The sequence below is a fragment of the Anopheles gambiae genome, chromosome 2, assembly GCF_943734735.2.
Source record: "Anopheles gambiae chromosome 2, idAnoGambNW_F1_1, whole genome shotgun sequence".
NCBI classification, from domain to species: Eukaryota; Metazoa; Arthropoda; class Insecta; order Diptera; family Culicidae; genus Anopheles; species Anopheles gambiae.
The window spans coordinates 81722469-81737079 of NC_064601.1; the positions used below are offsets into that span (position 1 = coordinate 81722469).

Sequence of the window (14611 nt, forward strand, 5' to 3'; positions counted from 1 at the left end):
AGCACAAGTGAGAGAAAAGGATTCCACACTCCACACGCCCAATGAGTGGTATTAGATTTTTATTTTCTTCGCACACACACACTCTCTCTCGTGCTTGTACTCCTTTGGCAAATGGCGTCGGCTGCCCACCAGCAGGGCCAGCAGCAATGGCCAGCATCCGCGTTCGGGGGAGGGTTTTTTTTGTGTGTGCTTCCCTCTCTTCCGCGCTAGTCGCGCTCGTTCCCTTTGGAAGCCTCCAAACCAAGCCCCTCCTCCCTTCTTCGCCCGACGGTAAACTTGAACCAACCCGATCTTCACTTTTAAACAACACAGCAAGAAGAGGGGAGGGAGGGGGGAGGGAGTGAAAAAAAGAATCATCCCCATTTTCCACGTCCTCGGCATCATCTCGGCGGACACGCGGGACGACCGTCGTGCCGTACGGTGAGAGGGTATTTTAAATAAATAATCAATACAATGACGCCCTTTTTCTTACATTTTTTTTATTTCATGCGTTTTTATGAAGAATGAGCTGCTTCCTTTTTGGGCACGGTACAAATTTGGAACCATTCGTTTAAAATGACATAAAAATAGAAAGAATGGGAGGGAGAGAGAGAGCAGGAGAAAGAAACAAACACTGACACCAGCGCGCTAATCTTCCTCAAGTGCAATGGAACAATAGCTGAAACGACATTTTCACAGCTCCATCAACTCGTACAGGATCGAGAGAAGAAGAAAAATGTATGCTTCATCTAATGCGTATTTGCGCCATTCGCCCTCTAACTAAGGCCCCACAAACCGGTATTTCAGCGAGTAGGTCTTCAAGCGGGACATAATACATAAACACACCTTTTATCATTAGTCAAAAGGCGCCACTCTCTTCTGAAGGTATATCATAAGCGACACACAGCCACACACACAAAAAAAAAATATTGCGCGAAAATTCCTGCGTCGCTTCCCTGTCCGCCGCTGACACTTCCTGACAGTTAAAATACAATGCTTACAGAAACGCACGCGCGCGCGCACACACACACACAAGCGCATTCAAAGTGTAGCATTGGGAAGGAATTAAAAAAAAACGCTCGCCAAAGAAACCCACCCATCCCACTCGCCTAATCGCAGCAACCCGACACCCGTTAAGGCAAAGCAAATAAATGGGACGAGATGGTGGAAGTATAAAAAAAATCGTCACAGAAATAAGAAAGCGATGCCGAAAAAAAAACGATGTAAAACAGGACATCATTAGAGGAAGACGCAGGCGAGGACGACTGCCTAGGAGTACCGGCCCGGGCAGTACACTACGGAAGAAATGTTTATGTGCTGGTGGATTTTTTCAGTCCTGCTACTTCTTTTTTTGTTGTGTGTGTTGGTTTCTATGTCCTTAGTCAGCACAGTTTATCGGTCGCTCTCGTTCCAGCGCATGCCAGCGCTGTTTGCTTCTCGCTCGCTCCCCCCTAACATGCAATCGGTTTGTTTCGCTCTAGCTTCCTTTAATGATCATCTTCAAAAACAAGTCTGTCGGGGACGAGTGTGGGAATGGGCAGGTGGGATGGTCTGCTAGTAGCTTCCTGCAGCAAATCCTTCACGTGGTGCGATTAGTTCCTATCCGAGCATTTAAAAAATACACACACACACACGCTTGGCCCTGCTGGCGGTGCAAAAGAGAGCAGCAGTGGACAGTGTATTGAAAAGGGATAAAAATCAAACCACCAGGCGCTGCGCTGGACGGGTGTGCATTAGAGACAACGAGTTGTCATCTGCCGAACAGCGACGCAGACGAGAGTGTGGCACACCAATCAGCAATTGGTCAGCGCCAGCGGTACGCTAGTGCCAGAGCAGATGGCAAACAAACCAATAGCAACAACAACAACAACAAAATGCAAAGAAACATAGCACACATCGTCCTGTCAGTCATTTCCTTCCGGCCGAAGACGATGGATGATGTCGTTTTCGGTCGCCAGTTAGGATGACGGTGGCGCAACGGCAATTGTCTTGTGCGCTCGTCGGGAGCGCAGGCCTCCCGAAGATCAGAAAGCTGTGGGCCCATAGTGGGGCTATGGGAATGGGGGAGTTTTGTGTACAGCCTGCAGACTGCAACCTCGTATGTATTTCATACATGCTACACCAAGCAGATGGGAGTATGGGAGTTTGAAAAAAAGTGTACCAATACATCGATAGCTATTCGATGAGGGATAATTTATAGTTCCTTATATTTGGGTGTGCTTTTAATTCCTTAGCTAGAGTGGATAATTTTTAACTTATAATAACTAATTTAGATGACCTGCTTGAAATTGAGTGATTATAAATCATATGTTTATGAGGTTTAAACAATTAATTTACGATGAATTTACGAATTACCATACTTCCAATCACAAGATTCTGCAGCAACGTTTGAGCCACACGCTACATTTATGTAATAACTCGTAGATTAAAACAACTATAAATTCAAGCAGTCAAAATCTTTACTTTTCACACAACAGACGTTGTCAATCTGGGCATCTTAGGCCTCAATCGATGAAAATGTATCGGCAACTTTTGTTCAGTGACTGTAGTTGCAATCCCGTAATTTCACTGACTGTTAGTTCTACTTCTTCTTCTTCTTCTTTGGTTCAACAACCGATGTCGGTCAAGGCCTGCCTGTACCCACTTGTGGGCTTGGCTTTCAGTGACTAATTGATTCCCCCCCCCATAGCAGGATAGTCAGTCCTACGTATGGCGGCGCGGTCTATTTGGGAATTGAACCCATGACGGGCATGTTGTAAAGTCGTACGAGTTGACGACTGTACTACGAGACCGGCCCAATTAGTTCTACTTATGTTATGTTAATTTTATAGTAATGCCTAACCTAAGAAAATCCAATAGAACCCTCAAGGGAAGGAGACGCAGTTGAAGGAGGATAGACGTTATTAGACTTATTCCTAGATACTAGCAGTAAATAGCATGGCAATCAATGACCTGCGGTGACACGGTAGCATGACGTGGCAAAATTGACACCTTTATTCAGGGATCCAATTTTATATAAAACTCAACAATTTGCTGAACAAATCATATCAATGTAGGAATTTAACTTAAAAATCATATCTTAAGAATCTTATGTTTATGAGCTATAGATACGTGTTTTTCTTATGTTTATGAGCTATAGGTCAATTTCAATTGCAGATGTAAGTGGCACAGTCAAACGGACAACTTTGGTCTGGGTTTTGCAAAAAAAAGTAATCACTCAAGTAATTAAAACAAAGATGGGTAGAGTAACAATTCTAAACCTTGGTTTTATTATTTTTATAGAGACTTGGAGTATAGCAGCTGAACATAATTCCATTATGTATATTTATTTATATTTTTGCAAATTGCTATGAAACGTATCAACTACATCGATTTATGTTTCGCATATACCATACCTTGCCTACATTTCAGCTCATTGCGCACTGAAACCAGTTCAACTAAGAACACACATTTGAAGAAGCAACACACAAAAAAGCATCAACCTGCACTCAAACCTCGGGGCCGAGACAGCCGAGCCGAAGTTTATTGAACCGGAAGACTGGCAACCGCCAAGCCGCGATCATTAGGAATGGATCGTGCTCGCGGTTACGATTTGGCTTGGGCCGGGCGAAAGATCGCGAAAATGAATGGCAATCTACATTCATATATGCAAAATGGAAAGCTAATTCTTTGCCTTCATTACAGGTTGGTAGAGCTGAGCGGATGAATAGGAGATCTACAAGAATTGAAGCAATTGCGTTTGCCATTAAATTGATTCTCTAGTACACGTGTTCAAACTTCTTTTTTATTGTTTCAATACTTATCCGACATTTCAAACAACAACACAATAATACATACATTTGCTACAATAAACTCCCTACTCATTCGTTGAAAACGTTAAAGATCTTAGCGATTGGCCACGTTTCGCAACGTTCCGCCGGAAGTGAATGTCATCAGAGCGGAAGACGTTTGCCAGCACGTTTACTTGTGTCTTTGTGCCGTTCTGGCTGCGTTCTTTGCAAATGGCAGATTAGCTGTCGCTGGAGCCAGACCCAAACGTTCTTCCAGTGTGCTGGAACGGAAAGCCGTTACAAATATCTCCCATTGCATGTGCGTTGCAGTGAAGAGTGAATAAAACTTCTGCTCTTGTGCTACTGAATCCGCGCAGCGGGAAAGAACAATAGGAGGAGGAGCAACAAATCTTATTGTTATAGCCTAGTTCTAGTGAAATTGCGCACGTAGAAGTATTCTGCGCCATCGAGATCGAGTCGAAATAAGAAAGAAAGATGGAGAACGATGAACAAAGCAGCGACAAAAGTCTGCAAACCCGCCGGTTTGGTACTGCAGTTGCCATCAACCGCCGCTGGAGCTTCGTGCGCTCGAGAGCCGACGCGTCGCTGTTGCTCCGCTCGATCGCTACACGCACACGCAACCAGCAAGAGCAACACACACAAACACACACGCACGCACGCGTACGTATGCGCGCGGGAGCCAGACGGCAGCCGTCAAACACGTTTGACGCTGGCTTTGAATATTTAGACCTTGAACCTTTGATGCCGGCAGCGCGCAACAACCTCGCGCGGTCGAGTGCTGACGCTTCTTTTGCCTGAATTGGCACAGACGACGGGCGTGTGAGTGTGTGGTCCGCGGCGGCTCAGACCGCCGCAGATATGTGTGTGCGAGTCACCGGGGCCCGGCCTGCCTGCCTAGTGCGGTAGGTTGAACGTTCGGTCGGACACCACTGTATGCGCCACCGGCTTGTGCTGCCCAACAAAAGCGCGATGGATCGCGATTTAATGATTCTGTTTGCACATGCTTTATACAAAACAAAATGGGATCATAATCTACTAAATTCTAAAAGTTTAAGGTTGTTTATTAATGACCTAAATTTGAAAGATTTTTTGATAAGTGAATTTATTTTGAGACTTCTTAAAATGACAATAAAAAGACACTCACAACGTTTATGTGAGTTTTTGGCACTTTCTCATGGATCACCATTTTCAAAAAGTTTGGAACAATATCAATAAATCGTGCCCGAGTCAAAATGATTTAAAAAAAAAACATTTTTCAAAAATCCGTAGGAACCTCTGTAATATGGGTATTTTACATCTTTTCAGGGCAATTAATACCAAAGTGCACACAATCTCCGCAACATAAGCAGCGATCAACAGCTTTCAGTAAACAATAAAAGTGTATCATCAATCCATAGTCCCACAACTCAACAGTACTACCACGTGGAGACTAAGATGGTCCCAAAACGAACGAATAGAGCAAAACAGCAACACGGTTAACAGGCGAAAGCAATAAACATAAAAATAAAGAATAAAAATATACAACTTCTGTACAGTGCAGTTGCTGTGCATCCTGCTGAGCACGGTGTGTATGAATGCGCATTCATCCCCGGCTGCAGAACATCGCTTGCGCAACGAAAACGCGAACTCGCGAACCAGCGGACACACGCGGACGAAGTGCAATGGAAACGAGAACGAGCTGATAAAAGTGAAATCATACAAAACTGCACCACGGCCAAGATCCAGCAGGAGTAGCAGCAAACAGTATCTAGGTGGGGTGGTCGTTTTGGCAGAGCGTATAACAAGCAAGCAAAGCAAACAAGAACGTCTTGAGCACATCAACATGTAGCGAGATATGTGCTTGTTGCAATCCCTTGCACCCATTGCAACCCACGGGAGAAGACGCCAGACACATACACACGGCGTGCAAAAAGAAAGACATGGGGCGGCAAACATGAAAAAAACGACGGGCTCGAGAATCAAACAGTGAGAGTGTTACAAATCCCTTAGCGTCTGTACATGAAGGAGGAGAGGGCGGTAAGACCCGTACTATCGCACAGTCCCTTTTTCACCTGCCCACACTCTATGTTTCCCTCTCCGTTGTTTTGGCATAGTTTTGCTTCGTTTTATAGATTCATTCATAACATAACATTCAATCCAATCCAAATTGGCGTGTGTAAGCGGGCTAGTGATAAAGTAAGTAGGTAAAGTAAGGCAATAATGTGCTGGACGGTTGATAAATCCCTCAAACCGACGGGATTTTCTCCGGCAGTCTACAGAGGCGCCTCTTTAACGGACAATACATTTCAAATGATCTGGCCGTTATGTGGTATTTGTGTTGCACAAATGACAACGTGTAGAAGAAGGATGTTCCTCAATTCCGTATTCTTTAAATAAATAAATAAATAAATAAATAAATAAAAATTCACACTTCACGTTTTGGTTATTCAAAGTTTAGCAAAAACCTTGCATAAAACTAAATTGGAATAGCTGAACAAAATATATACATAAAAAAACATGTACGGCTCATATAAATTGTATAAGCTTAAGTTTAGCACTAATAAGCTTAAGTTTAGCTTAAGTTAGCACTCCAGAGAGCACTAATGCCTAGTTCCCCAATTTAATCCCAATAAAAGAAATTAAATCTAGGACAATAGGACAGTTCTTTGTTGAAAATACCGGGGTGCTCAATCTAACACATAGCCCAAGAATCAGGGATGTAAATACAGAAACACCAAGCGAGATGCCGAAGATTCTGCTTCATTCAAAGATACACCTTGACGGAAGCCAAGATATAGATCGAGTAGTAGTAATAGTAGTAGTAGTATTAGTAGTAGTAGGTTTATTGATTTTTCTTACATGAAATGTTATTACATTGTGCAATTTTACAATGGGTCCATATGCATACTCTTCTCATTGGTTTTCCTAATTTTAATTTGTATTTTTTGATAGTTATTTGCCTTTAAATTTTCTACAGAGAAAAATTTATAAAAAAAACCCCTTGCAAAATTATTTTATTTCTGGATATAGAACGATATTAACAACAATATCATAACAATCACGCAGAAATAACAAAATATACAGAACTTTTAAATCAAAGTTTATCATAAATCGTTTTTTTAATTGTACATCCGTTTGCAATAGGTAATTTAATGCAAAATTGTTAACAGTGATGAAATTAAAAGAAAACATCAGATCGTTTATATCTCAAAAGCGTACAGCTTCTCTTTAAAATGATTTTGTTTTTAATCTTCAATCATTAACCTCAATTCAATGATCAAATTCAAATTAAGAACTCCATTAAATTATGCATAATCTCATACAAAGATATTGCTGGTAGCGATATTCAACATTTGCTCATGGAATTTGCTAGTCGATAAACATGATAAAAATAGTAACACATTGTGCAATTGAAACCTACGGCCTCAAAAACTCCACGTAAAATAAATCAAACCATCGCTATGCGGCACTTGCTGATGAAAAAGTAATGTCTCAATTTTGTTGCTTCCTTTCGAGTGTTTGGATGCGATTTTTTTACTATTCCAACCGGCTGCCTCAATCGTATAAACTTTATAATGCGCTTGTAATGCAAAATTTCCCATTCTCCAATTAATATCACCTGGGAAAAGCCACATCAAAAATCAACAATTTCCAATAGCCCATCGTAAAATTGAATTACAGGCCCGCTTCGAAGTTTGGATCAGTTTTCTTTTGCATGTGTGTGTGTTTTTTTCCAATAACACACACACACACACCTTGGTCCCAATTGCCTGCACACTGAAGATGCGACCCGGTTTCGCGTCTGCCCGCGTCTTCGCCGATCGAACGTGGTGCAGCTGAAGAAAATCGACCAACACCTGCTGCTCACCGACGGGTGTGCTGCGCAGCCAGCGCAGAAAGAAATCTTGATTGGATGATCGATTTGGAAGATGCCGGGCGAACCCCATATGCTACCATATGCTGCCATGGTACGCGGTACACGTTTGGGAAAATGGCAGCAAAGACGTAAGAAAAGAAAGAAACAAAAGCACAATCACCACACCGATGTGCGCCTTGCTTTCCACTCGCTGGTCACAACAACGGCGTCTCCCTGCCGTGTGGTCGGCCAGGTCTTCAACTGCAATAACCAGTCAACCACGGCCCGTTGTACACGCGTCACTCGGGGGCTCTGTCTCAGGCCTCCGCCAGCTTCTCCCCCATCTCCCCGGTTGGCTCCCCCAAACGAATCCACGGACAAACGACGTCCAGATGGTCGTGGTTGCGCGGTGGAAGAAAAGCACTGCAGCAAGAGGGCTAAAACTGCCACGAAGGAAGAGCAAGTGCAGCCCGCAAAGAGACTGTGAGTGAGAGAGGTTGCGGCATTGCATACGCTTGTACCTTGGTTTTTTTTCTTTTCGAAGAATGGGGCACCTTTTGGGGCGTTCTGCACACTCGCACTGGTCTCATGATCTACAGTTCCAGATTCCGGTGCGTGCGTGCATCCCTCGAGCATGTACACGTGTTTATACGTGTGAGTGACGACAAACGGTACATACACATTGGCCTGTGCAGGGCAAAACTGAGGCTTGTTGCAATTCAATTAGCTTGCGGGAATTGTGGCAGAAACCCTGCCACCAACACGCATACATACACACACACACAGAGACAGCAACACCCCAGAAGCCAAGGGCATTTGGGCTGGGGTGATCACGAAAACCACGTCGTCTTAATTCCTCGTTGACGGCGATAAAGCTACGCTTTTGCTTTCCCAAATATTTCTCCCCGCCCGTGGTTTGGCCAGGTTTTCCAGATTAAAAACCGGACCATATGCCCGGGACCGAAGGATCACGACCGGTCCCGACCGTTGTTGTTACCTGGCCGTGAGCAGGACACAATCTGCTGTCTCGCTTCTGTACACGTGATCACGGAAGGGAATAAGGGAATGCTTACGGGAAGGGCAGAGAGGATGGATGAAAGCTAGGACAAGGTATCACACACCACACACACACACACACACACACACACACACACACACACACACAGGGTCCTCCTCGAAGTAGCTTTGCTACCTGTTTTAAAACGGCTCAGAGGATCCCGTTTCACCAGATTCCCGAGACGACGGTGACGGTGCACATGTTTATGGAACTGTTATATTGTTTGGGACCGAAATACCTTGCCCGTTTTTATGGGTGTTTTTTTTATACATAGCATTTCAGTTAAAATGAGTAATCGAACAGCTTTGGTAGAAAAGATTGGATTCATTTGGGAACTTGAAACAAGCCAAGTCTCAAGTCAAGTCTCAACTCGAATACCATTTTAAATGTCGTCCAACGCACGTTCGCATATTAAACACTGGCTGGCTTCGAATTAGATCAGTGGCAGGTATAATGTGCCACTGCCAAAAAAATATCCCCTCCGTTGCTCTTATTAACACTTCACGCCCCTTATTCCTGCCCTGTTTGGTCGGTTTGTGCATGTTAGCGCGATCACTCCGAACAACAACAAAAAAAACTATCCAAACGCGACAACGCGTGGTGGCGGCGGTGGCAATCACGGGCCCCCGCCATGAATTTTGGCAGCTTCCTGCGCGCTCTCTCTCTCTCTCTCCCCGATCGTCCCGCGCCTGCCTGGGCTACCAAACCACGGAAACAGCACCATTGCACGCACACACTGACGTACACTGGAGCCCCGACACTTCCCAAAAAGTAAGCTTATGTAGGTTTAGGTTTTCTTTGCCTGTAACATGTAGTTCTGCTGGTGTTGCTGGTGCCGCTGCTGCTGCGCCAGCCATGATCGCATTCTTACAGCGCGGCTGCTAGTGCTGGATCGCCATTTTGAATTCGTGGTACGAGTGTGAGAGAGCGAGAGAGAGAGGACGCGAGAAACGTGATCGCGGGAAGAACGGGGAGATTTTTTTTATTCGATTCCCGGTAAAGGGAGGGATGATGAAATAGAACCCAAATTTCGTGTGTATTAAAGGAAGTTTATGGGAATTTTTACTTCGCCATGCCCGTAAAAATCCTTTTAAATGTATTTTCTGTCGTCTTACAACTTCTTTACAATAAGAATCTTGTTGTACCAATGCGCTTCTACTACATTCTGTTTGAAATATATTTACCTTTCACTGTGTCACGTTGCAAAACACAGATTGGAGTCAGCAACATTCACTTCCCCCCAAAATCAATCGGCCAATTGTTGCTGCTGCAATGTCCACTCACAATCCCTACGACACCACCTGCTTTTATTTTCCTTTGCCTCTTTTCTTCAGTCCGGTGTCAATAACAAACGGATCACTTGGTGGGCAGAACGCACCTGCCGTAAATTTACAATCAAATCACCCAGCGACGACGATGACACCCCGGCTACCGCACAGAGCACACGGTTTCGCGAGACCTGTAGCGCGCTTTTCGGGGGCGCGTAGGGGCCACGTAGTTCCAGCACGCGAACCAAACACACAGCAAAAGCCAGGGATAAATAGTTCAGACCACTTTCACACACAGCCGGCAATACGGGCACCACGCACAACAACGTCGCAGATTTCACGTCGTCGTGCCGCTGTCACTTTGTCGATCTTTTTTTTTTTTTTTTGTGCACCTAACTATTATTGAGTGTTCGACCGGTGGACACAACCAAAACGATGAGTCGGATGTGTAGGGCTCATAGTAAGGGTTCTTTACGATAGGTTCGTTGTGATTGAATCTTACAATATTGTTTGTACGTAGGTTTTTAAAATGTTTTTTAAGCTCAGAAATGTTTGCGTAATTTTATGCAAAAAAAAAACGTTAGAACACTTGCTAAATATATGAGTGAGGTAAAAGGGGGGGATGCCTTTCTTTAGCACTATTCAAAACGAAAAAAGTAAAAAAACAAAAACAAATTAAAAGAAGAATTTTATTTATTCAACTAAACCGAAGCAAGTAGACGAGCCCTCTTTTACGATTTTATATATTTATTTTTTTATATTTAATTAATTATTAACTGTCATTTCAAAAAAGTAATCAGAATTAATTAAAAAAAATCCAAGTTAATTAGGGAAGTAAAGATAAAACTAATAAAATATCTCACAACACCCTCGCATTACCACAATAAGAATTTCAAACAGACATTCCAATTAGAATTACTCGATCACACCCCGTCCTCTTGTAGGGGTGAGGCAAAGCTTTCGGCTAAGGGATTAACAAACAAAAACATACAAACAAACAAAAGCTCACACCGTATTTAGCCGATCAGGGGAATTGGGGATGAACTGCAGGCTCGATGCAAAACACCAACTGCTAACACGTCACACGTTTTCGGCAAAGCCAATCCGGGAGCCCAATATCTCTGCTTTTTGCCTCTGAAAGACGCGCGTGTCCACACAGCAGACCACAAGCTCACGAGCGCACTGGGTGCAAAATGAATGAAGAACGAATTTTTCGCACAGCGTCGAATGATCGATCTCACCATTTAAAACACGCACACACAGCGTCCGGCGACCTGTTTCGCTCCCTTTCCGGCACACACGCGACACCGGGCACTGTTTGTCTCGCTTGCTTGTGCACTCAAGAGCACAGCGTGGAACGTGGTCGACGTGAACAATGACGACCACGGGGAAATGACGATGATGATGATGATGCACCGGCTGCTGAGTTGGTTGGGTTAAGGGAGCAGCACCATCACACACAAGAAAATAAAACAAAAACAAAAAATCACCAGAGCCACATGCAGACAAGGAGTTTTTTATGCTGCGTCTCTCTTTCTCCCTCTCTCTCTCTCTCTCTTGATTGCCTTTCTCTGTCACGCTTAGTCGGCTGTCCCGCTCTATCTTTCATCCCGCTTCGCCCATGTCGCGCGAACCTTTTCCACTATTTGCAATGATACTGGATAGTGAGCTGGGGGAGACGGTCATAGGAAGGAATCCATGAATGGGATGTCAATAGGGAACGTTCTGTGATGATCTCCACATTTTAAAAAATCTCTCCACACAACACACACACACAAACGCGCATGTAACATACGTTGAGAGAAGTTTGGTACGGTGAGAGCGCGCATGCATGCATTGCGAAGAGATAAAAATGTACACATACATGTTTTCCAAACGTCACGTACAGCCACGCCGGAAAACCAATAGATTTTACGTCAGCAAACAGCGATTCACAACATAAACCTGCTAACTGGTAGATGGAGCAAGAGAGAGAGAGAAATTGAAAGCGAGAGAGAAACCATCTAGAGAGCTTGTATAGAATAAAAGAAGCATAAAACAGACATCAGAAGCCGGTACAAAACCAATTGCATGTAAATGCCCATGGTCTTTCTTGACCACACAGCTACATCACATCTTGTGGTACACACTCGCGCACACACACACACACAGTCATACAAAATGGCACAATCAGAGCGAAAAGTGTATGGTAAGAAGAACAGCACGCACGAGAAACAAAACGAACTGCCGGTAGCAATAAATACCGGCTCGAAAACGCGACGAACGGTGGCATTGGATAATACATAATTTTATTTCCGATTCAATCCGTGTTCACGCTTATATGCCCCTTTATCGTGTCTCTCGCGCTATGTACAGTGGCAAGTTTGCATTTCTTTTTCTTCTACTTTGGTTGTTGCTGTCGTTGTTCTTGCCCCCTGCTTTGTCTTACTGTCTTTAACTCCTCCGTGCATCGGCTAATCGGTTCGTTCACTAGAGTAGAGAGCAGTCAGCACCAGCTACCCGTAAGCACCAGCTCTAAAGCAACGCAATAGTGTAGGCTACAGAGCGACACGACGAATGTGCCAGTAAGCACAGACTTCAGAGTTTGCGCGAAACGACGAACCTCACTATAGCGGGAACCAACGATGAAGCTTGTGAGCTTTCGAAAGCTCTACGGGAAATAAAAAGCAGTCGGTTTCAATGTCAACCATACCATCTCAGCTATGTTTTGGCGGTGAAAGACACAGTGGAAAAGGTACACAACAAAGTAAGCTACGATAGGCGCGTAGCAAAACAGAACACGGGTGCAGCGTTCCCTTTCCCAAACCCCTGCGCTTCTTATCCTCCAATGGTTTTGCGTAATTCGAGCAGATGATGATGCCACTTCTTGACATAAGCGCACCGAAGTGCGCAACAGCTGCTTCTTTGCTCACTTTCTCATCTCTATTTATTGCTTTCTCTTCTTCCCGCTCTACTGTGTCGAGCCCATTCTTACCGCGTGCAACCGCGGTGGGGAATGTTTGTGTTTTTTTTCTATCACTTGATAAAATACATGCGAAACGCCTCACCGCCAGCCCTCGACTCGCATGACACGACACAAGGTAGAGTTAGGACGTGTTGGGATTTTTATTCCTTTATGACTGCGTCGTTCGCTGGCTGATTTGAGTTTGATTTGTGTTTACCATCTCCATCACCACTAGGCATGTGTGCGGTTGTGTGAGAGGTGCTAGAAGCCGATTGGACATATGCTCATTTGCACACTCGCCGGGTGCGCCTGACGATGACACACACCGGCAGTGGCCGTTGATGAGGTGTGCGGTGGATTTCATTTATTGTGCTGTTGGTGCTTCTGTGGAGATGTCAATGACACGGCGACACCGGATGGTGATGCTAAGGCATTGCTTAGAAGAAGTAGAAACAATTCTTAGCATGCGTATTTAGTCAGCATCGAATGTCCACCAGTCACCATGTACGAAGGCGGTGAAAGAAAGTGTTAAGATTTTTGAAATTATGGGTTCTATCCCTATCTCAAGAATTAACACATCAAATTTTAATCAAAGGCATGAAATAGGACACTTTTTTGACCAGTTTTAAAGCATATTAAACGCATGGTATCAAGGTTTCCATGTAAGCTTTAGATTTAAAATCTAAAAATGACGATATGAAAAGGAGAAGTAAGAATTAAGAACAAACATGGAAGTTGGTAACGAGCGACCGGCAAATCTATTGCTTATTTGCAAAAGACTAACACCTGCGCGTAACACGATCAAGAAGCAACATAACACCATGTCAATACACGGTTTGTTTTCTTACGATACGGTAGAAAAAAAAAGCAAACTTAAGCAGCTGAATAATAAAGAAAGCCAAATAACGATTGCTTTCGATTTCTGCCGCCAACTGTGTTCAAGGCGATTATCGACCACATGCAAATGACTCACTGGCCGTTCACTTTTGCTTCAGAATGATTCTGATTCCGGTTTTGAGTTTTCGAAAAATATTAGTATGCAATTTGTTTTTATGAAAATCATTCGATATTAAGCTGTGTTGAAATTCTATTCCGAAAATAATATACCTCAAAGAAGAAGAAAAATTGCATAAAATGTTCTGCATTCTGCTTCTATGCTTATAACACTTTCAAGCTATGTTTATGCGACCAGTGTTTTCGCTGCAACATATATGTAGCACAGTTATGTTCGCCTCTTTTCGCCCTATCCAAGACAACACTCACCGTCAAAGCGGCAAAGCGGCAAAACTGACATACGCGTAGTACGCTGCTAGTGCCATCTAGTGAGAGTTTAGTGAGTTTTGAACTGAAAGCTTGAAGTAAGCTTTTCGTTCAATCTGTAAGCTTACTTGTACTTGAGATAGCGAAACAAGAACATTTGTCAGGCTTCTACGGCATTTCATCCTCAATAGTTATTCATCACCGATAGAGCATGTGGTGCAGAGATAGGGAGGGACGGTTTTTGCCTTTGCAAGTTACCATTTCGTATGAATCGATAAGATAGTTCTTAAGATTTTCGCACGGAAGGATTAACGACTTCATTCCGAGGTTGTAAGATCCTGGTACACATTATAAATAATATTCAAATAATATTACGGATGTCAACATCTCTTGACATTCTATACCACAAGAGAAAAGAGGATGAATAAATGAATTCCAATGCATCGCGGAACCAGCTCACCTCTGAAACTCTCTTAT

The 14611-nt window shown here is 43.7% G+C and overlaps 1 protein-coding gene across 8 annotated transcripts in view; it reads right to left on the reverse strand.

The window, feature by feature from the left end:
* The window catches only part of LOC3289925 (myb-like protein Q), an 83940-nt gene that overhangs the window by 48720 nt on the left and 20609 nt on the right, over positions 1–14611 (reverse strand). The gene's annotated exons all lie outside the window — the stretch shown is intronic.